Raw genomic sequence first — 23,093 nt, 5'->3', positions numbered from 1 at the left:
TGAATGTCCAACTTTTCATAACCTTATGCATTTGTAACTGCTCAAAGTGTTGATATCAGATGTTGATCAAAATGGAAAAGAAGAAAAGGACATGATTTAGGACCATAACTTGCAGAACTGCTTCATGAATCTTCGGATAGAAGACAAGCTCTCTGAATTTCACGTCCACCAACTCCCTTAAAGCTTTAATCTTCCCTTTTGCCAACCACTCCAAAAATCTGATGAGGACAAATGATACAAACCTTGAACTGGATGAGTGAAACTTGGTTATAAGGTGTTCTTATTAATGTTTTCCCAGATGCAATGATATATTGATCTTTCCAACACTGAAATAATGTGCCAAGATGCAGTGTGGGCACAGTGTCCTCGCTTTACACTCATGAAAAGCAAGATAAAGAGAATTTCTTTGCAGCATCTGGGTATTGGCCTGGCTTGTTGTTTTGGATTTTGGTGTTTTTTTTTCTTCAGGATGATGGATGCTACTGTGATTCAGTGAAACTCTGGATTCAATGAAACTATTAAAAGAAGGCATTAATCTAGGAATCTAAAATTTATGGATGGGAATTTCTACCTCCCTTGTGTCACCTGCAATAAATTTCTAACTGAAAGGAGGCCCCTTTCTCCCTTCACGGCAGTTTTCCTCCACAAAACTGCTAAAGAGGGCAAGTAAAAATTACAAATAAGATGACAGAAATGTTTCCAAATACATCATACAGAATAAATGTAAACATGCTAAATTTACCAGTTTTGTTGTTGTTTTTCAGTTGCTAAGTCACTAGGTTGCTTTGTGACCCTACAGACTGCAAAATGCCAATTTTCCCTGTCCTTCACCATCTCCCAGAATTTGCTCAAACTCATTTTCATTAAGTCAGTAGTGCCACCCAACCATCCTATCCTCTGTTGTCCCTTTCTCCTCCTGCCCTCAATCTTTCCCAGCAAAACGTAGTCCTTTTCCTGACAAAAAGTGGTCCACTGGATAAGGGGATAGCAAACCACTTCAGTATTCTTGCCTTGAGAACCCTGTGAACAGTATGAGCAGTATGAAAATTTACTGGTTAAAAGATTGTGACTCTCAAAGCGGATTTTTAAAAATTAAAAAAAAAAAAAAAAAAAACTGCAGTCAAATGCTACCTATAACAGGCATACCTGAATGCTGTCACAGGAAGGATGCAAGTATGCCAATGGGATAAGAAAATATCCGTCAAAGCCAAATCAGAATATAGTTGGTAGCTTTTATAGGCAGATTGGCATAGTAGTTAAAGGTCATAGACTCTGGAGCTCAACTGCTCAAGTTCAAATTAAAGCTCTTTCACTTACTAGCTGTGTGACTTGAACAAATTTTCTTTGTTTCAGTTTCCTCAGCTGTAAAATGGGAATGATAATAGTATCTACCTCTTGTTATATGTATTAGTGTCTGGTGAACATTAAGCAATCTGGCAATAGTGGTAAGGCTCAAGTTAAACAAGGGATTCCCTAGTGGCTCAGATGGTAAAGAATCTCCCTGCAATGCAGGAGACCTGGGTTCAATTCCTGGTCCAGGAAGATCCCATGAAGAAGGGAATGGCAACCCACTCCAGTAGTCTTGCCTGGAGAATCTCATGGACAGAGGAGCCTGGTGGGCTACAGTCAATGGGGTCCCTAAAGAGGAGGACATGACAGAGCAACTAACATTTTATATAAAAAGGAAGGTACACAAACGTATATGGAAATGATTCATACCATGTTTAGCAGAGGGTTTCCTTTGGAGAGAAAAAAGAGGAAGGAAAAATGCAGTTTAAGGTCTAAAATTAAATCTCAATGTTAAGAGCTGTCCTGACATCTGGTGACACCTGGAGGGCCTGTTAAGGATCTAGTCACAAGTTCCTCTCCCCACTCTGCTCCCAGATAGGATCCTGGAGCAAGACAACTCTCCTCGTCAAGGGGATCTGGCAGTTTCTACTTTTCCCCCAAGCAGCAAGTGCTGGTATCCTGCCAGCCCAGGGATATTCAAATAAGCCAATCACAGCCTCCCATGGAAACCAGGGGTCCCCTCACCCCCTTGTTACTATGAAGCCTGCCCTCAACAGACCATGCGTGTTCACTCTGCTCCTCAGTCAATCCCTGTGTGACCCTGAGTGATGTGCTGCATCCTCCCCCTAGACTATGAACTATGTGGTTAATGAGCTGCTGTTGGTAGAGAACAGACTTATGGACATGGATTGGGTGAGGAAGGAGAGAGTAGGATGAATGGAGAGAGTAGCATGGAAATATAGACACTACCATATGTAAAGGGCTTCCCTGGTGGCTCAGATGGTAAAGAATCTGCCTACAATGCAGGAGACCTGGGTTTGATACCTGGATCAGGAAGATCCCCTGGAGAAGGGAATGGCTACCCACTCCAGTATTCTTGCCTAGAGAATTCCATGGACAGAGAAGCCTGGTAGGCTATAGTCCACAGGGTCACAAAGAGTGGGATACAACTGAGTAACTAAGCCCAGAGGGGTGGGAAGGGGTGGGAGGTGGGAGGGAGGTTCAAGAGGAAGGGGACATATGTATATCCATGGCTGATTCAGAAACCAACACAATATTGTATGGCAGAAACCAAAACAATATTGTAAAGCAATTATCCTTCAATTAAAAATAAACAAATTTAAAGAAAAAATTAAGCTGCTGTCAGGACTTTCATGGGATCATCACAGGGTTAAGACTCTGTGCTTCTAATGCAGAAGGCATGGATTTAATCCCTCCTAGGGGAACTAAGATCCCACATTTGTGAAGTGTGGCCAAAAATAAATAAATACAAAAAATAAAAAAATAAGCTGCTGTCAATCTTCCATGTCCAGAGTCAGATGTCAGGTGAACATATCGATAACCCTAGGGAGGGAATCTGCCTTCTCCAGTAGGGTGACTAGCTGGTGATTAAACAAAAGGATGAACAAGTAGAACTTGAACTACCACATATTCTCTAAAAAAAAAACTAGCACACAAGCAAAAATGACAAAATGTTAATCTCAATGGTAAGTGGATGTCTCGGGTTATTGTCTGTATGTTTCTGCATTTTTACACTTGATCTTAGCCAAAAGGCCAAGAAGCGATGTTTCTGCATTTTTAAAAACAGGTACTAATTTAATAAGAAAGTCAATTTTCAAAACTAGAAAAATAAGTTCTCACTTAGACCTCCTGTCAAAATGGAGCAGAAAATTTCATAAATAAGGCTGTAAAAGGTAACCACTAATTAACCAGTTTTTGTTACTATGTTTTGCTGTTTTTGCATTTTTACAGTGAGAAGTCTGTGTCTTAGAAGGAACACTAAATAGTTACTTGCTTTATTTTAATTAATTAAGAATTCTGGGTCTATTTGGATAGACAAATTCTAAAGTTTCTAATAAAGCTCCTATAACCATAATTTGACAGATAAATCAATGGAGCAAGATAAAAAGACAAGAAAGAAAGAAAGAAAGAAAGGGAAGTCACTCAGCCATGTCTGACTCTTTGCAACCCCATGGACTGTAGCCCACCAGGCTCCTCGGTCCATGGGATTCTACAGGCAAGAGTACTGGAGTGGGTTGCTATTTCCTTCTCCAGGGGATCTTCCCGAGAAGAGGCAAACACAAATGTAGCTAAGGATTCATTCCATGATGAAGGTGGCATTTCAAGTCAATGAGAAAATAATGGTTTATTCAGTAAAATGTGTCAATCAGTTCAGTTCAGTCCAGTTCAGTCATTCAGTCGTGTCCGACTCTTTGTGACCCCATGAACTGCACCATGCCAGGCCTCCCTGTCCATCACCAACTCCCGGAGTTTACTCAAACTCATGTCCATCGAGTCAGTGATGCCATCCAACCATCTCATCTTCTGTTGTCCCCTTCTCCTCCTTCCTCCAATCCCTCCCAGCATCAGGGTCTTTTCTAATGAGTCAACTCTTCCCATGGGGTGGCCAAAGTACTGGAGCTTCAGCTTCAGCATCAGTCCTTCCAATGAACACCCAGGACTTATCTCCTTTAGGATGGACTGGTTGGATCTCCTTGCAGTCCAAGGGACTCTCAAGAGTCTTCTCCAACACCACAGTTCAAAAGCATCAATTTTTCGGTGCTCAGCTTTCTTCACAGTCCAACTCTCACATCCATACATGATCTCTGGAAAAACCATAGCCTTGACTAGACAGACCTGTGTTGGTAAAGTAACATCTCTGCTTTTTAATATGCTATCTAGGTTAGTCATAACTTTCCTTCCAAGGAGTAAGCGTCTTTTAATTTCACGGCTGCAAACACCATCTGCAGTGATTTTGGAGCCCCCAAAAATAAAGTCTGACACTATTTCCACTGTTTCCCCATCTATTTCCCATGAAGTGATAGGACCAGATGCCATGATCTTAGTTTTCTGAATGTTGAGCTTTAAGCTGACTTTTTCACTCTCCTCTTTCACGTTCATCAAGAGGCTTTTTAGTTCCTCTTCACTCCCTGCCATAAGGGTGGTGTCATCTGCATATCTGAGGTTATTGATATTTCTCCTGGCAATCTTGATTCCAGCTTGTGCTTCTTCCAGGCAGCATTTCTCATGATGTACTCTGCATATAAGTTAAATAAGCAAGGTGACAATATACAGACTTGACGTACTCCTTTTCCTATTTGGAACCAGTCTGTTGTTCTATGTCCAGTTCTAACTGTTGCTTCCTGACCTGCATATAGGCTTCTCGAGAGGCAGGTCAGGTGGTCTGGTATGCCCATCTCTTTCAGAATTTTCCACAGTTTATTGTGATCCACACAGTCAAAAGCTTTGGCATAGTCAATAAAGCAGAAATAGATGTTTTTCTGGAACTCTGTTGCTTTTTCGATGATACAGCAGATGTTGGCAATTTAATCTCTGGTTCCTCTGCCTTTCCTAAAACCAGCTTGAACATCTGGAAGTTCACAGTTCATGTATCACTGAAGCCTGGCTTGGAGAATTTTGAGCATTACTTTACTAGCGTGTGAGATGAGTGCAATTGTGCGGTAGTTTGAGCATTCTTTGAGCATATCTTCTAACAGAAGCAGAAGATATTAAGAAGAGGTGGCAAGAATACACAGAAGAACTGTACAAAAAAGATCTTCACGATCCAGATAATCACGATGGTGTGATCACTCACCTAGAGCCAGACATCCTGGAATGTGAAGTCAAGGAGGCCTTAGAAAGCATCACTACAAACAAAGCTAGCGGAGGTGATGGAATTCCAGTTGAGCTATTTCACATCCTGAAAGATGATGCTGTGAAAGTGCTGCACTCAATATGTCAGCAAATTTGGAAAACTCAGCAGTGGCCACAGGACTGGAAAAGGTCAGTTTTCACTCCAATCCCAAAGAAAGGCAATCCCAAAGAATGCTCAAAATGTGTCAATAGTTAAGTATTATTAGAAACATTGGTTAACCAGCTGTAAAAAATTAAGTTAGCACTCATTCCTTGCCATATACAAAAATAAATAACAGATTAAATGAAAAGAAGAAAATCTGAGTCAGGACACAGGTGAGGTTGTGAAAAGATATTTCCATACAACATTCCAAAAGTTGAAACCATGATGAAAAAGATTGATCAACGTGGATAAATGAAAATGACTTACCATGTCAATAAACATCACAGAAATTGAAAAAAAAATAGAGTGCAGAAATTTTTTGCATCTCATAGAAACTCTAAATATCAGTAAGAAAGAATGATCAGTCCCATAGAAAATATTCAAAGAAAGGAAGGTAAAGGAAAAAATGGGCAACATTATAAGAAACAATTATATAATTTATTATGTAATTTTTATATGTAACTTATGTAAATATAAATCAAATATAATTTATATTTTATATAAATATATAAAGAATTATAATAAACAAATTCTTTGTGGCTCAGCTGATAAAGAATCCTCCTGCAATGTGGGAGACCTGGGTTCGATCCCTGAGTTGGGAAGATCCCCTGGAGAAGGGAAAGGCTACCCATTCCAGTATTCTGGCCTAGAGAATTCCACGGACTGTATAGTCTACAGGGTCACAAAGAGCTGGACACACCAAGAGACTTTCACCTTCGTGATAATCAAAGAAAGCAAACTAAAACCACAATCGGTTTGACTGTCTTAGGATGTATACATGTAAAGAAAATTAAAATGATATTTTCTTTCTAAGGTGGAGAAGCACCAAAACACTATGGGTTTTTTGTTTTGTTTTGTTTTGTTTTGCCTGGGTTAAGAAGACTCATACCACTGTTGGGGAGAATGTGGAAAAGTGAGCACTCCTAGGCATTATGAAAGAGAAAGAGAGATAGGAAATGTGTGTGATCATTACAGGAAGTAATCTGCATAAAACCTGAAACACGCTTATCCTTTAAATAAAACAAATCCACACTTCTAAGTACTTATCTCAAGGCAACAGTCAAATATATGTAAAAAAGAAAGTGCTACAAATACATTCTCTTTAATGTTGCTTATAATAAGAGAAATATCAGCAATAACCTTTGTAGCTAACGATTGGTTATATAAAACTGTAGTGCTTCAACATGATGAAATATCATGCAGCCACTATAAGCCATGCTGAAGAAATAAATGTATTGATACGTTTAATTTTTAATGATATATTTTTAAGCTAAAAAGTGTGCCAGTAAATGGCATACCATAATATGATATAAAATTGTCTATATGCACACCTTATGTACTAAAGTGTTATTAAAAATTATCCCTTGGTGCTTTTTCCTTCCCTTTGTTTTAGGTCTGTATTACTTAAATGCTTGGAATATGTGATTTTCTAATAAAAAAATAATGAAACAAGGATTTGCAGGAAATCCCAGCAAGGGGAACCTGGGGAAGTAAATTATTACCTCCGATCTTTGGTGTTCTCACCTAGAAAAAGAAGATATCAATTCCTCTTCCTGGGATTTCTAACACGGTCAAAGGAGACATTCATGATTTCATTCAAAAATCTTGTAAATGGCATGTGTCAGGCATGGTTTTCTTTCTATAACTACTGGAAATATAGCAGGCTATTCAAGCAGATTACAAAGAAAAAAAACTACCCTCATGAGCTTATATGCTAGTGAGGAGACAGATAATAAGCAAAATGGGCAAATAAAATGAATAGTATATTAGATGGTGGAAAATGCTATGGAGAAAAATAGAGGAGGGTTAGAAAGTAGGGGACCAGGGGTAGGGACTGCAATTGTTAAAAAGATGTTCAGAGAAGTCCTCAGGGGAAAGATTACACCTAAATGGAGTTCCCAAATAGGTAACAGAGCCAACCACATGCCTAGATGCCTTTCATGAAGAGGAAGTTAAGCGTCCTGGGCAGAGCAAAGAGCAAGTGCAAAGGTCCTGAGGTTGAAGCATGACTGGTGTGTTTGGTTGGCCAGGAAGGCATTTTATACATTATGATGTGCAAATAAACACTATTTACTACTTTACTGTCAACGATACAATATTTATCTCTAAGGTGACTGTGATCTTTATCAAAATGTTCTCCCAAAATAGTGCAGACACCTCTCACATTCCATTTTAGAGTGAAATAATAATGATTACCTCAACTTCTCCTCTCTCCACCTAAAATCATCCCTGTGTCAGCCTCCCTCCTAACCTTTAACTTCCTAGGAAGAGATGAGGCCCTGGACCAGATGATGACTATTGGGATGGAGAGGGACGGATAAATACCACTGAGGGGAAGTCAAAATGTTTCCTAACAGGAAACAGGATAAGAACCCTCTAGTTTGGGCTTCCCTGTGGTCCAGTGGTGAAGAATTTGCCTGCCAATGCAGGGGACATGGGTTCAATCCCTGGTTTGGGAAGATTCCACATGCCTCAGGGTGACTAAAGGCATGCACAACTACTAAAGCCCTCATGCTCTAAAGCCCGTAAGCCACCACAATGAGAAGCCCAAACACCACAACTAGAGAGTAACCCCTACTTGATGCAATTAGAGAAAGCCAGAGCACAGCAATGAAGACCCAGTATAGCCAAAAATTAAAAACAAACAAACAAACAACTCTCTGGTTCATTTCTCATTTAGGAAACTTTCTCCAAACCTCTTTGCATGTATTTTCCTATATATGACATTTAGTGGGGGAAATGGTATGTCATTTTTCTGCTTTGTTTTAATTTAACTGTTTTCATTTCAGTGATAAATGTAAATGCATATTCTAGATCCTGCATTGGTCACCTCATAACTGGGTATGGCTATGTGGTCTCAAGAACTATACGCACTGTGGGGACAATGTTGAAATTTTATCACTGTGTTTCCAAAACTGCAGTCTAAGAGGAAACTTTGGGCTTCATGGATTTGTTTCAGAGAGGATAGAGGTTTTTTTTGTTTTTTGTTTTTTTTAATATTTATTTGTTTATTTGGCTGTACCAGGTCTTAGTCGGAACACACGGGATCTAGGTCCCTGACCAGGGATTGAACCCGGGCCTCTTGCTTGAACCCGGGCCTCTTGCTTTGGGAGCACAGAGTCTTAGCCACTGGACCACCAGGGAAGTCCCGAGAGGGAAGAGTTTTAGGATTCAAGAAACACTGACCAAGGTGTAGACCTGATCAGATTGCCCAGAAAGTCCACTGCCACCAGAAGAAGTCAAAGTTATGCCTCTGGGTCTGCAAAATTCTGTTGCCTCTTGACACTCAGGTGGCAAATACTCACCGTCTCAGAGGCTGTGCTGTGTTACTAAGAGTGTCTTACTGCTGTGCTACGTGCTGAATCGCTTCAGTCATGTCTGACTCTTGGAGACCCCACGGACCAGCCCAGCAGGTTCCTCTGCCCATGGGATTCTCCAGGGAAGAAGACAGAATTGGGGGCCATTGTCTTCTCCAGTGGATCTCCCAACCCAGGGATCAAACCCATGTCTTTTACATCTCCTGCAATGGCAGGCAGGTTCTTTACCACTAGCACCACCTGGGAAGTCCCGTATATGGGATCTTCTTATCGCTGCTATAACAAATACCATAAATATAATGGCTTAAAACCACACATTTACAGTCTTAGAGTTCCGGAGGTCAGAAGTCCAAATGGACTTTTTAATCCAGGTATTAGCAAGGGCTGAATTCCTTCCAGAGGCTCCTCTAGGGGACAATCTATTTCCTTGCATTTTTCAGCTCCGGGAAGCTGCCCACAGTCCCTGACTCATGGCCCCTGCGTCCATCTTCAAAGCCAGCAATTACATCATTTTGAGCTCTACTCCAGTGGCCATGCCTCCTTCACTAACTCTTCTGAATCCTCTTCCCCATCTGTAAGCTCTTGTGTTTGCTCTGAACCCCTCGATCATCCAGCATAATCTCCCCATCTCAAGATCTGAACTTAATCACATCTGCAAAGGACAGGTCACATATTCACAGGTTCCTGGGTATTAGGACATGGCCATCCAGGGGTTGGGGTGAGGGCTAACCTCTTTACCAGAGGGTCCGAACCCCTGACCCCCAGTGCACATGCAGAGAGAAGGATGGTCTGTCCTCTTTACTTTTGCATATTTAGAGTAGGCACAGCTGGAAGGTTTGCAGTCCTTCTCAGAAGACAAATGCTTTGCTCTAGTTGATAAAACAAGATCTGGTGTGCCCAGCCTATCAGCTAGAACCCACTGTTGACTGGCAGCTGAGGATAAAGATAACTGGTGATGTTGATAAGGACTCCCTTGTACCGTAATCCTGGAATTTATCCTAAAATCCTGGATATGTGGAAGGCCACATTGTCAAGTCCCTCCCCCGCATTTTTCAAGCTTACAGCAACCCCAACCCATGCCTGCCTGGGCACCTGAAACAAACAACTGGTCCAGCTCAGGTCCTTCAGCCATCCGGGACCTGGCTGCGACTCCTGGAATTCTTCCTGTGGATGGGAACGTGGTCTCTGACTCGGATCTTCCCCTTCCTCTAGCAACTCCAAACAGCACTTGTAAATGTGGAGAATAAACTGGGGCCCAGGCCTCAAGCCCAGACATTCTGACTGGGCAGAGTGGGGCAAAACCTGAAATCTACTTGTATAAAGATACCCAACAGGCTCTGGTACCCTTGAGGCCCTGACAGTGGCTTGGGAATGCTGGACTAGATGTATCCTAGCAGTGATGACCCTGATACTTTTAATAATCTTCAATCTGCTCACGAGCTCCTCCAGCTAAGCCTCCTTACACTGAAGTACAGAAAACAGCAGAAGTCCCCTCTTCCTTCCCCATGCCGTCCTTAAGCTGAGCCTCTTTCCGGTGGCCACACAGTAGTGTTGACTCACACAGAGGTGATGGGACACTGAATCATTCCACTTTTCCATCACGCAGCAGCTCCGGAGCCAGGCTTTCCCGGCCCCGCAGAGAGCCTTCTGAATCATCCGAAGTGACATCCAGTTCCTGCTTCACACGACAGCGCTACTGCACTGCCCAGCTCCGTGCCAGCTCCTTGCCGGCCATGGCCAAGACGGGAACAAGATACTGTCCCGCTCCTTCTGGGCTCAGGGATCAGAGGGAAGCGCAGACTAGCACTGGTCTGTTACAGCACAGCGCAGGGAGTGCGCCCACGGCTGTCAGACAGAGCGGGAGAGAGCCCGAAGCCCACCACCCAGGGCGCTCACTGTCCATCCCCACTCACGACCCACCCCCATGCACTCCTGCCCACTCACTACCCACCCACTCACTACCCTCCCCATTCACTCCCACCCACTCAATACCTGCTCTCCATCCTGCACCCACAATGATAAACGACTCTGCATTCTCTTCAACCGCAGCACCAGGAACAGGCCGCATTGCTGAGTCTCAGCTGGTCTCTCACGGCTGCTGTCAACCCTCCAGGCTTCCAGGAGGGTCCGAAGCCCTTCACATTCCCATGAATCCCTACTGACTTTTGGTTTGTTTTCTCAGCTGTTTACTTGAAGTCTCCTTAAGTAACCATAAAACAGGCATGTTTAGCATCCTGCTTAAAATTTTTCTTTCTCAAAATCCCAGTGATATTGCAGAGGCCACAGCGTGGTCATCACAGCACATCAGGCTCTGGGAGTCAGAACTGCTCTCCAGGACCCGAGGGGAGAGGCAGGAAGAAAGATCACAGCAGACAGAGGAACACCAAGGAAGACATGCATGGCAGAGGGGAGGCTGAGGGCTGCAGGCTGGGAGCTTCCGTACTGCTCTGTTCTCACAGGCCAAGCCAGTCAAAAAGGCTGCCAGGAAAGTTCCCACTGCTGAGAACATGGGCAACAGAGCCCCAGAAAAATCACAGTATTCGTCCTGGACAAGTCACATGCTAAGGACGGTATTAAATGGTGGGGGTGGGGGGGTCTGTGTGTTTCTGTGTATGGAGTGCATTCAGCAAGTGGTTTTCAAACTTGGATAAAGAAGGAAACATCAGGGCTTCCTTGGTGGCTCAGTGGTGAAGAATCTGCCTGCCAATGCAGGAGACACAGTTTCGATCCCTTGTCTGGGAGGATCCCTGCGTGTCCCAGCCATAGGACACTAGCCATTCCACTAACTCCCCTACATTTCACTCCAAGCTCACAAAATAGCTTCTTATTATCTGGCTTCTAATGGGCATTTCTCCCTGATCAGTGAGCACATTTATCAGATTCACTTTATTCGCACTAAACGATTAAGCCAGCAGTTTGTGTCTTATGCATTAGGCCTCCGGTTATCATGCTTTTGCATGTGTGCTCAGTTGTGTCCAGCTCTTTGGGACCCCATGGACTGAGCATGCCAGAATACTGGAGTGGGTTTCCATTTCCTCCTGCAGGGGATCTTCCTGACCCAGGGATCGAACTCAGGTCTCCTGCGTTGGCAGGTGGGTTCTTCTCCACTGAGTCACCTGCGGAGACTTGGTTAACCATGGGTCCTTCTCTAAAAGACTGGCCTGGGTATATCAGCAAAGGAACACTCCAACTAGCAAAAATGACAGCTACACACCTCAGTGTGGGAACTACACCAAGGTTCAAATGTCCATGAAGCTCTGTCTCAGCAACCTCTGGCCTTTGAGGATAACACTAGATCCCAATGTGCTCTGATCACACACCAGTGTTGTCTTAAGCTCTTTTACGTGCTGCATCCATCAGGACAGACTAGGTTATGCTGTAGCAAGACTGTCCCTGGATTCCAAGAGCTTAAAACCCCAATGGTTTATCTCTTATCCATGGATGTGACCAACATGAGTCAGCCAGGGGTTCTGCTCCTCGCCACCTTCAGCCTAGAATGCAGGCCGAGGGGCAGGCCCCAGGATGTTTGCAGGATCCTAGTTCCTTCACTAGGGGTAGAATCTAGGGCCACAGCAGTGAGAACTCCAAGTCCTAACTGCTGGACTTCCAGGGAACTCCCATGGAGCTTTGTCACTGGAGCAGAAGAAAAGGAAGAACAAAAAGTAAGGCACCTGCCAAAACTCTAAAAGCTCCCAGCCAAACAAGGCACAAGACCACATCTAATTTCAGGTGACAGGGGAGGAGAAAATGGCAACCCACTCCAATATTCTTGCCTGGAGAATTCCATGGACAGAGGAGTCTAGCAGGCTACAGTCCATGGGGTCGCAAAGAGTCAGACACGACTGAGCACACACACGCACGGAACCTGAATGGGAAGGAAGTCCAAAAGGGACTTCCTTGTATATATGTGTAGGTATAGCTGACTCATTTCACTGTACAGCAGAAACTAATATGACATTGTAAAGCAACTACATCCCAATAAAAATTTAATTTAAAAAGTAAAATAAATAATAATTTCAGGGAACTGCAATCCACCATGTTTCCAGAAGGAGAGAGAGTGAGAATCTTTATTAGCAGAATAACCATCACACACATGGTGCTGATGACCTCTTGGAGCAATCAGTCCCCAACTTTAACTAATTTAAAGGTTTTTCTTAAAATGTGCCTGTGCCAGGCCAATTCTAGGCACTAATATACAACAACATTTCCCTGGAGAAGGAAATGACAATCCACTCTAGTACTCTTGGCTGGGAAATCCCATGGACAGAGAGTCTGGTGGGCTACAAACCATGGAGTCACAAAAGAGTTGGACAGGATTTAGTGATTAAACAACAACAATAAATAAACCAAAGTCCCTGTCCTACAATTTATACTGTAGTGGTTCCATCCATTAGTTCCTGTTGAGTCAAAATAACTTTACTCCTTGTGGTCTCATCCATTTAGTAAGCATTTACTGAGTACCTAATTCCCTGCCAGGTACTGTTCTAGATTTCAGGAGCTTTCAGGCTGAAGAGGACATGGTCTTTCAGGAGTCCACATTGTAGGGGGTTAACTAGACATCAAGGAGGATCAGCTACCAGGATCAGGAAAGGTGGGTGATGTGTCAATGACATGGAATTAGGAGGCCACAAGCTGGGCTTAGAAAAGGCGAGAAACCAGAGATCAAATGGCCAACATTCACAGGATCATGGACAAAGCAAGGGAATTCCAAAAAAACATCTACTTCTGCTTCATTGACTACAAGAAAGCCTTTGACTGTGTGGATCACAACAAACTATGGAAAATTCTCAAAAAGACGGAAACACCATACCACCTTACCTACTTCCTGAGAAACCTGTATGCAGGTCAAGAAGCAATAGGTAGAACTGGTCATGGAACAACGGACTGGTTCCAAATTGGGAAAGGAGTACATCAAGGATGTATATTATCTCCCTGCTTACTTAACTTCTATGCAACTGCCTCATATGAAATACTAGGCTGGATGAGTTACAAGCTGGAATCAAGATTGATGGGAGAAATATGAACCTCAGTTATGGAGATGATACCACTCTCATGGCAAAAAGCAAAGGGCAACTAAAGAGCCTCTTCAGTTCAGTTCAGTCGCTCAGTTGTGTCCAACTCTTTGCGACCCCATGAACTGCAGCATGCCAGGCCTCCCTGTCCATCACCAACTCCTGGAGTTTACTCAAACTCATGTCCATTGAGTTGGTGATGCCATCCAGCCATCTCATCCTCTGTCGTCCCCTTCTCCTCCTGCCACCAATCCCTCCCAGCATCAGGGTCTTTTCCAATGAGTCAACTCTTTGCATGAGGTGGCCAAAGTATTGGAGTTTCAGCTTCAGCATCAGTTCTTCCAATGAACACCCAGGACTTATCTCCTTTAGGATGGACTGGTTGGATCTCCTTGCAGTCCAAGGAACTCTCAAGAGTCTTCTCCAACACCACAGTTCCAAAGCATCCATTTTTCGGCACTCTGCTTTCCTCACAGTCCAACTCTCACATCCATACATGACCACTGGAAAGACCATACCTTGACTAGACGGACCTTTGTTGGTAAAGTAATGTCTCTGCTTTTTAATATGCTATCTAGGTTGGTCATAACTTTCCTTCCAAGGAGTAAGCGTCTTTTAATTTCATGGCTGCAATCACCATCTGCAGTGATTTTGGAGTCCCCCAAAATAAAGTCTGACACTGTTTCCACTGTCTCCCCATCTACTTCCCATGAAGTGATGGGACCTCTAGATGAGGGTAAAAGAGGAAAGTGAAAAATCTAGCTTAAAATTCAATATTGAAAAAACTAAAATGGCATCCAGTCCCATCACTACATGGCAAATAGATGGGGAAAAAGTGGAAACAGTGAGATTTTATTTTCTTGGTCTCCAAAATCACTGTGGACAGTGACTGCAGCTGTGAAATTAAAAGATGCTTGCTCCTTGGAAGGAAAACTATGACAAACCTAGAGAGCACATTAAAAAGCAAAGACATCACTTTACTGACAGAGGTCTGTAGGGTCAAAGATACAGTTTTCCAGTAGTCATGTACAGATGTGAGAGTTGGACATAAAGAAGGCTGAGCACCAAAGAATTGATGCTTTCAAATAGGGGTGCTGTATAAGACTCTTGAGGGTCCCTTGAACAGCAAGGAAATCAAACCAGTCAATCCTAAAGGAAATCAACCTTGAATATTCATTGAAAGGACTGATGGTAAAGCTGAAGCTCCAATATTTGGTCACCTGATGTGAAGAGCCAACTCACTGGAAAAGACCCTGATGCTGGCAAAGATTGAAAACAAAAGGAGAAGGGGGCAACAGAGGATGAGATGGTCATATAGCATCACTGACTCAGTGGACATGATCTTGAGCAAACTCCGATGGTGAAGGACAAGGAAACCTGGCATGCTGCAGTTCATAGGGTCGCAAAGAGTTGGACATGACTGAGTGACTGAACAACAACAACAACAGGGAACCACAATATTTCATTTCCGACACTCAGAGAGGGGATATGCACATTCTAGAAAGAAGCCTTCTAGGGGTTCTCAAACAGTGTTCTCGGAGCCGCTAGGGGTTCCAAGAGAGTGCTTTAGAAATTAGCTTGGGAAGTGAACAGGCTGCCTTGTCACTCCCTCATCTCTAATCTGTTTCATGTACTTAACTTTCATATAAGATTCAACTTAAAGAGTTCTACTCTTAGAGAGAAGAGGGGGGAAAAACTAATGGTCTATGGGACCATTAACCACTGGTGGTCTAGTGGTTAAGAAACTGCCTTCTGGGGCTTCCCTGGTGGCTCAGTGGTAAAGAATCTGCCTGCCAATGCAGGAGAAGAGAGTTTGATCCCTGGTCTGGGAAGATCCCATATGCTGCAAAGCAACTAAGGCCATGCGTCACAACTACTGAGCCTGTGCTCTAGAGCCCAGGAGCTGCAACTACTGAGATCATGTGCAGCAAATATTGAAGCCCACTCGCCCAAGAGCCCTTGCTCCACAATAAGAGAAGCCACTGCAATGAGAAGCCCGTGTACTGCACCGAAGAGTAGCCCTTTCTCACCACAACTAAAGAAAGCCTGCGCAGCAGTGAAGACCCAGCACAGTCCAAAAGAAAAATTAATGGTCCAGTCTGATGCTCTCATTTTATATAAACACACAGAAAACTTAAGTAACTTACTGAGGTCATATCATGAGTTAGATGCACGCCAGAGGCTGCCTGCCAACTGCCTCTGCCTGTTTCTAAACTCCATACTCACCCCTCATACCCTTATTTTTCAATTTATACCAAGTCTGCAGGTAAGTTCCACATGTCAGTGGGGAAAGATAATCAGTGGGCTTTAGCGGCACAGCCACAGGGGAACCTGGAATCTTTCCCAGCTACTTTGAGAACACACATCACCACTTGGCAGAAGCAGACAGAAGGGCCTTCCCCTTTCTTCTCCTGGTCATCAAGTCCCAGCTCAGCAGGCGCCAAGCCATAGCTGCAATACTGCTTTCTGCTTCACATTTTTCAGGATCTAAGAAAGGACTTATTTGGGGGCTCCTGAGTGAGAACCGCTGGCCTGAGACCAGTTCTATGTGCAGTGGACAGAGACAGGACAGACATCTTAACCTCCCAGGAGCGACTGAATGTTCCAGAGGGAGTATCAGAGAGTTAATAAGCTGCAAAGGCTTTTGGAAGCTGGAAAACCACGTCAATTTTGCCTCTAGCATTGGCTGGCATGGTGGGTGGGAGGTGGTGTAGAATATTATATTTGTAAAATTCAAAAAGAACACATCACTGACAAAGAAACCTCTGTCTGTCTTCCAAGTATTAAGTGCTATACAACACTTCCTCACCAAACTCATCAGAAATGCAAATAAACTGTTTGATCTATTATTTGCCTGGCAATTTCTTTGCACATAGTGTCAGATTTATACAAGCCTCTCAGACAAGTACAGTAAAAATCAGACTCTTTTTACCAGACAGCCAAGGTTTTCCTTCCAGGTAAGAAAATCTCTCAATGTGTTCATTCTGCAAGGTCCCTCCTTCTCTCTCCTGCACCTCCTTCCTCTGAAACCCCTAAAAGGGGGGTGTCCAACTCTCCCTACAGCATCAGAGCATCAGGCATCCCACTCTCTTTAACGTCCTTCTCTTATTTCAACTCTCCTCAAAATACTGCTGTGAGGGTGGCACTCCTACAGACATACTGTGGTCACAGCAGTCCGCCAGCTTCTACCTGCAGAGCATCCCGGCTAGGGATGCTGGTGGTCACAGGACTGGGAAAGAAGGGTCATTAACCAAACATCTCCATCTGGGCGAGGCGGTGGTGACAGCTTGTTTGGTGGAGAAAGGAGTGCATAACCTGGCTCCATAAGCTGCTCTCAAACAACTGGCAACTCTTGATGCCATGCATAAGACCTCAGCCAGCCGGGCAGCAAAGCTCCCCCATCACAGCCATGAGGGCAGAAGGATGGACTCTGCTCTCTCTCTCTCTGGAAACCACCCCTTCCTCAAGAGAAATGGGTTGGAAGCCTCTGAGATAAATCTTTATTGTTTATCGCAGAGACTCTTGATCCCCCAGCTCAGGTCTTCCCCCACAGGATCCTTAATTCCCCCTGAAAAGCGCGCCTAAACCAACCATCTTCCCCAGCGTGCACACAACAGTCGAAGACTGCTACAGTCTTCCAGCACAACGATGCTGGAGTGGGCACTGTTAGAGTGAAGCAGCTCAAAAACAGGGAGCTCCCGACACCCTCGGGAGAGTGGACTAACGATCACTCTGGCTGGATGTGTCAGCCCGGAGGAACGCTCGCGTTCAGAGGACCAACAGGCAAGGAATGCTGCAGGCGTACGAGTTAGACGGCGGCGGCCGCGTGTGAGCGCGCGCTCCCCGCCCGCCAGACCTGGCTTCTGTGTCGTCTGGCAGGTGAAGTTGAACAATCTTATCTCCTCGGGAAAACCAACGATCCCATCCCACGTCGACGTGACTGGAAATCTCAATTTAAGAATTGGATGCACTGGTCGGTCCGGCTCTGGTGGGTACCTGGCGCCTCTGATGCGTGGTCGGGCTTTTTGTATATTAGTGCTGGCCTGTTTAACCCTCAAGATGCCGGATTCTACAAGGAAATTTTCAGCCGTGAAAACTTGCCCCAAACCGCATGGTCCTCTCGCCTCGACTCTTCCTGAATCCCTGATCTCTCCACCAGGTCTGGTCAAGCCCAACACCACACACACACCTTTCCCATCACAGCCCCCAGCGCGGCACCCCGCAGGCAGCCGAGTGGAGGCGCGGAGGGGAGCCCGCGGCCCGGGACTTCACATCCCGCGCGCGTGTGCGCCGAGCCGCGAGCACACGGCGCACACACCTCGCACCGGCACACACGAGCACGCGTGCGCTCCCGCCCCCCGCCCGTCCCTGGCTCTCCGAAGTTACCTCCGAGGCTCCCCCGGCGCCGGGCCCACGCGGCCCTGCAGGGCTCCCACTTCTTTCCCGCCGTGGTCCGCCCGATCTCAATCGCCGCGCCTGGGGAAGGCTCCGGAACCCGCCGGACCCCGCCGGACCCCGCCTCCTCTGGGGCACCTCGGGGTCCGCACTCGCGGCGGCACCCCGGGGGCTGGGGCGGCCGTGGCCTCGGCGCCCCGGGTCGGGCTATGCCCTCACCTGCGCTGCGCCCACCGGGCTGCAGCCGGAGCCGGCGCACCGCGGGGGAGGCGGCCGCTCGGGCTCCTCCCGGGCAGCCGGCGGCAGGCACCGGCTCTCATGGCGCTCGGGCTGTCTGCGGCTCCGGGACGCGGCCTCGGCCCCCGGGCGGCCCCAGCCGAGGTCTTTGTGTCTCGGCCGGCGGCGCCGCGTCACAGGCTGGCGGGCGGTGAGCTGCGCGGGCCGGGAAGCCCCAGGCGGCAAGGAGCAGAGCTCGGCTTCTCCATCGTCGCCCGCCCGGGGCGCGCTGGCAGGCAGGGCGCACTGGCGGCGACTGCGCGCACCCGGGGGACGGAGGGGGCGGGCCCGGGAGGGGCGCGGCGGACGCGCCGAGGGGCTGCCTGGCTGGAAGCTGTGACCCGGGAGGGCAGGATGGGGGCCCCGGGAGAGCTCGGAGAAGGCGACGTCCGCTCGGTCCCGGGTCGCGGCTGCAGCTCTAGGGGAGAGCGAGCGGAGGCTGCGCGCTGGAGGGAGCCCGGCGGCCGGAGCCACCGCCGGAATTCGCGTCTCCCCGCTCCTCTACGCTGAAGGTGACTGCGGCCCCCAGCGGCCGAGCCGGGGCGGCGAACGGCGTCCTCGCCGCGCCTCTTCCCCGAGTGCACTCGGCTCGCCCTTCCCCGGCCTCCGGTTCCGCAATCCTTTGCAAGACCAGGGCAGAGTGGTCACTTGGCTCATTGCTTTTCCCTCTTGGCTGGTCTGGGCTTAATTGGTACCCAGATTGGCGCGACTGGCGATCACGTGACCACCCCTTACACACACACACACACACACACACACACACACACACACACACACACACACACACACACACACACACACACACACACACACACCAGTAAAACTAGCCAGGGTGGGTTCCCAAAAGTCAAACTGGATACAGCCTTCAGAACTGGAGGCCTGTCGCGAGTTCCCCCCGCGCGCTGCTGTGGGGCTGAAACGCTGCAGCTGGCTCTGGTGCCACCATCTCTACAGATCCTGTCCCTGCGGTGGGGAAGCGCCCACGAACACACTTTCGGTCCGCTCGGCCAGAAAAGCGCCGAGAGAGTGTAGTGTAGTTTCAGAATCAACGGATCCCATTGCAGAAGGAAAGCCAAGCCCCCTACCGAGTCGCGGAACAGAACTGCTGCGGAGCGCGCCTCGGTAGGGACAGAGCCCCCTCCTAGGGCAGCATTTGGCGGGCGGCTTTTCCCGGAGCGCAGCCAGGGTACCACCTCAGGCGTCAGCTACCTGTGGTCTGAGCGCCGGCCCCGGGGGCAACGAGGAGCCGACTCAGCCTCCCTTCACGCGCTGCCTGGATGCAGTTGGTGACAGCGCTCTAAAAGTGAACCTGCTAATAAATGGTTCTTTAAATAATGCCTGATCGGGGTGGTAACTGTTGACTGCTTGGTGTTCTCAGAGCTCCTCCCTGCCCGAGTTTTATCATCCACTTGTTCCTTAGTGTAAAGGGTGTCGACTAAGAAGTTCAGTGATAGCTTAAGTGACCCTGAGCCTGCCAGAATCCTCAGTGCCCCTGGAGTTCAAAGGATAATTATTTGAGACTTAAGCAAAGATATATACATATAGATAGGTAACTAATGAGAATCTACTGTATAGCACAGGAAACTCTCTGTGGTGACCTTAATGGGAAGAAAGTCCAAAAACGAGGGGATCTATGTATACATATGGCTGATTCACTGCGTTGTACAGCAGAAACTAACACAACGTTTTTGTGTATATATATGATTTAGTTGCTAAGTTGGATCCGACTGCTGTCACCCCATGGACTGTAGCCTGCTGGGATTTCTCTGTCCATGAGATTTCCTAGGCAAAGTACTGGAGTGGGCTTCTGTTTCTTTAGAATTAGAATTCTTTAGAATCAGCCTGCCAATACAGGAGACACAGGTTCAGTTCCTGGGTGGGCAAGATCCCCTGGAGGAGGAAATGGCCACCCAGTCTGGTATTCTTACCTGGTAAGAATTCTTACCTGGTATTCTTACCTTCTACAGTCCACGAGGTCACAAAGAGTCAGATGTGACTGAGCAACTAACGCTTTCACTTGCATAGTTTCTTTACAATGTTGTGTTAGTTTCCGCTGTCCAGTAAAGTGAATCAGCCGTATGTATACATGGATCCCCTCTTTGTTGGACTTTCTTCCCATGCAGGTCACCACAGAGCACTAAGTAGAGTTCCCTGTGCCGTACAGCAGGTTCTCACTAGTTATACACAGGTTCTCATCATTATACACAGAATCAACAGCATATGTATATCAATCCCAATCTCCCAATACATCCCACTCCCCTTCTTCCTCACCTTAGTATCCATACATTTGTTCTCTGCATCTGTGTCTCTCTTTCTCTCATCCAAGTACTAACTAGGCCCAACCCTGCTTAGCATTCGAGATCAGATGAGATCTAGAGTGTTCAAGTATGGCCATAGACTGTGTCTCAATTTCTGCCCTGAAAATAGGTTCATCTGTGCCATTTTTCTAGATTTCACATATATACGTTAATATTTTTTGTTTTTCTCTGACAATATCTGTTCCCAGGGGACTTCCAGCAGTGGCAGGGGTTTCAGATACATTCATAGGTTTATAATACAAATTGGAGGTGGGAGTGGGGTACAGAGCAACTCCCAACCCCAATTCCTTTCCTGTGAGTTACATGGGTAGAGACTGGGGTCAGCAGCTTGTCAGTCATGAAATGAGGCCTGGAGGGAGATGTGAATCAGAAACACATCTCAAACAGGGACTGAGGTCTTATGAATTCTCCCCGGATCCTCACAGTGGGTTGCTGCTCAAATATACTGCAGACCAGGGGCCTGTTTAGACTAAGGTGAGTCTATCAGCACCAAGGTCATCTTCTGAAGGCTGGGCCCTTGGCTGGACACACCCCAATCAGATATGGACCCTTGAGTTCCACTCTTCAGCTTTGCACTTGGCCTTTTCCAAGCAGAAGCTGTTGCAGTGGGGTGTTTGCCAGGCACAAAGTATGTGTATTATTCCTTCAGTAATGCCTGACTCTTTGTGACCCCATGGACTGTAGCCTACCACGCTCCTCTGTCCATGGGAATCGCCAGGCAAGAATACTAGAGTGGGTTACCATTTCCTCCTCGAGGGGCTCTTCCCCACTGTCTGAGCCACCAAGGAAGCCCGCCAGGCACAAAGGACATTTGTTTATTTTCTTGCCTGCCCAGATCCTGAATTCTCTTCCTATCTTGAAGGAAATTGATACTTCGTGAAACTTCAATACCCTCTCTCCTTGCGGACCCTCTGCAGATAGGGCCAAAGCTTGACCAGCCCAACACTCTAGCCCGAAGCTATGAAACTGAAGCCAGCAATGGTGAAAAGAAGCTGGTGACAGTCTTTAAATTGTGCCACCCCTTGGGGTTGTGACATCTAGGGTGCAATGGCCTGAGTCCAGTACTGGGAATAGCAGGGCCCCTGACTGACTCCAATTTCACCCCACCCCCGATTTCCCTCAGGGCATTTTCCAAGCCTGGTTGGAAATTAGTCAGTGTTCTCTAGAGAAATAGACCAATAGGATGTATACTTATAGTATTGGTCATGGTGTGTGCTCAGTCGTGTCTGACTCTTTGTGACCCCATGGACTGTCACCCACCAGGCTCCTCTATCCATGGAATTTTCCAGGCAAGAATACTGTTGTGGGATTCTCCAGGGGATCTTCTTGACGCAGGGATTGAACCTGCATCTCCTGAGTCTCCTGCATTGGCAGGTGGATTCTTTACCACTGAACCATAATGAGATTTATTATAAGGAGTTGATTCTTGTGATTATAGATGTGCAAGCCCCAAGATGGATGAGATGAGTCTTGAAGCTGGATACACAAAAGAGCCAATGGTATAGTTTTAACACAAAGGCACTTGCAATCTCTGAGTCTTGGTTTCCTCAGCTGGTCCATGAGATGCTTGCAAAGATGCTGGGGTGCATTGAGGGGAGTCCCTGAGCACCATCCTAGCTACTAGTGTCAACCTCCTGATTAGTGAGGCTTCCAGGACCAAGGGAGGAAGGTGGTGGGAAGGGAAAAGGAGCTTTGTCCATTTTTTTTTTCCAGTTCGTTTGTGATATGGGAGGGGGGAAGACAAGGTACCCTGGTACAAAGATGAGTAGGAAAATCAATAACTTTTGGGCATGGTGGTCTAGGGGACACAGGGCCTCCTAATTGCCTATTGATTTGCAGGAGCAAGATACATAATAGCCACATGTATTGTTACAGGAAAAGCATGACTCCTTTCTGAGATCGCAATTACACAATAAAGTTCAGACAATTCATAGATGTTATTGCTTAAGTTAGAAGATGAGAATTGAAACATGAATCCTCCCAGAGAGAAAGAACTAGGCCTTTTTTCTATTTCAACAGCACCCAAGTATTCAACAGCATCCAAGTGTATTGGAAAGCAGAAGCATGCATTTTTGTGGATTCTGATCAGTGATGTATCCCAAGCACTAAAACAGTGCCTGAAATATAGTTTTGTTGTCATTGTTGCTTAGTTACTCAGTCGTGTCCGACTCTTTGGGACCCCATGGACTGTAGCCTGCCAGGCTCCTCTGTCCTTGGGATTTTTAAGACAAGAATACTGGCATGGGTTGCCATTTCCTTTTCCAGGGGATCATCCTGATCCAGGGATCAAACCCATGTCTCCTGAGTCTCCTGCATTGCCAGGCAGGCTCTTTACCACTGAGCCCCCTGAGAAGTCTGAAACATAGTTTGGGGTGCAGTAAATATTTGTCAAATGATTTACGTGTTCTTGAAAAACTTATTTAACATGAATCTCCTTCATTTTTAAACCCCCAGATCCAAGCCTAAGGAC

At 46.4% G+C, this 23,093-nt stretch overlaps 1 protein-coding gene across 1 annotated transcript in view; it reads right to left on the bottom strand.

Annotated features, from left to right (window-relative positions):
- The window catches only part of MINAR1 (membrane integral NOTCH2 associated receptor 1), a 37,008-nt gene extending 19,450 nt beyond the window's left edge, over positions 1 to 17,558 (bottom strand). Inside the window, exon 1 of the mRNA XM_061159620.1 lies at positions 17,491 to 17,558. The gene's annotated coding sequence lies outside the window, so the exon portion shown is untranslated. The remainder of the gene's footprint in view (positions 1 to 17,490) is intronic.
- Between the last annotated feature and the right edge of the window lie 5,535 nt (positions 17,559 to 23,093).

This window comes from Dama dama, chromosome 13, assembly GCF_033118175.1.
Source record: "Dama dama isolate Ldn47 chromosome 13, ASM3311817v1, whole genome shotgun sequence".
In the NCBI taxonomy this organism is placed as follows: Eukaryota; Metazoa; Chordata; class Mammalia; order Artiodactyla; family Cervidae; genus Dama; species Dama dama.
Note: the sequence above shows the minus strand (reverse complement) of the source record. Positions and strands in the feature narration are given on the sequence as shown.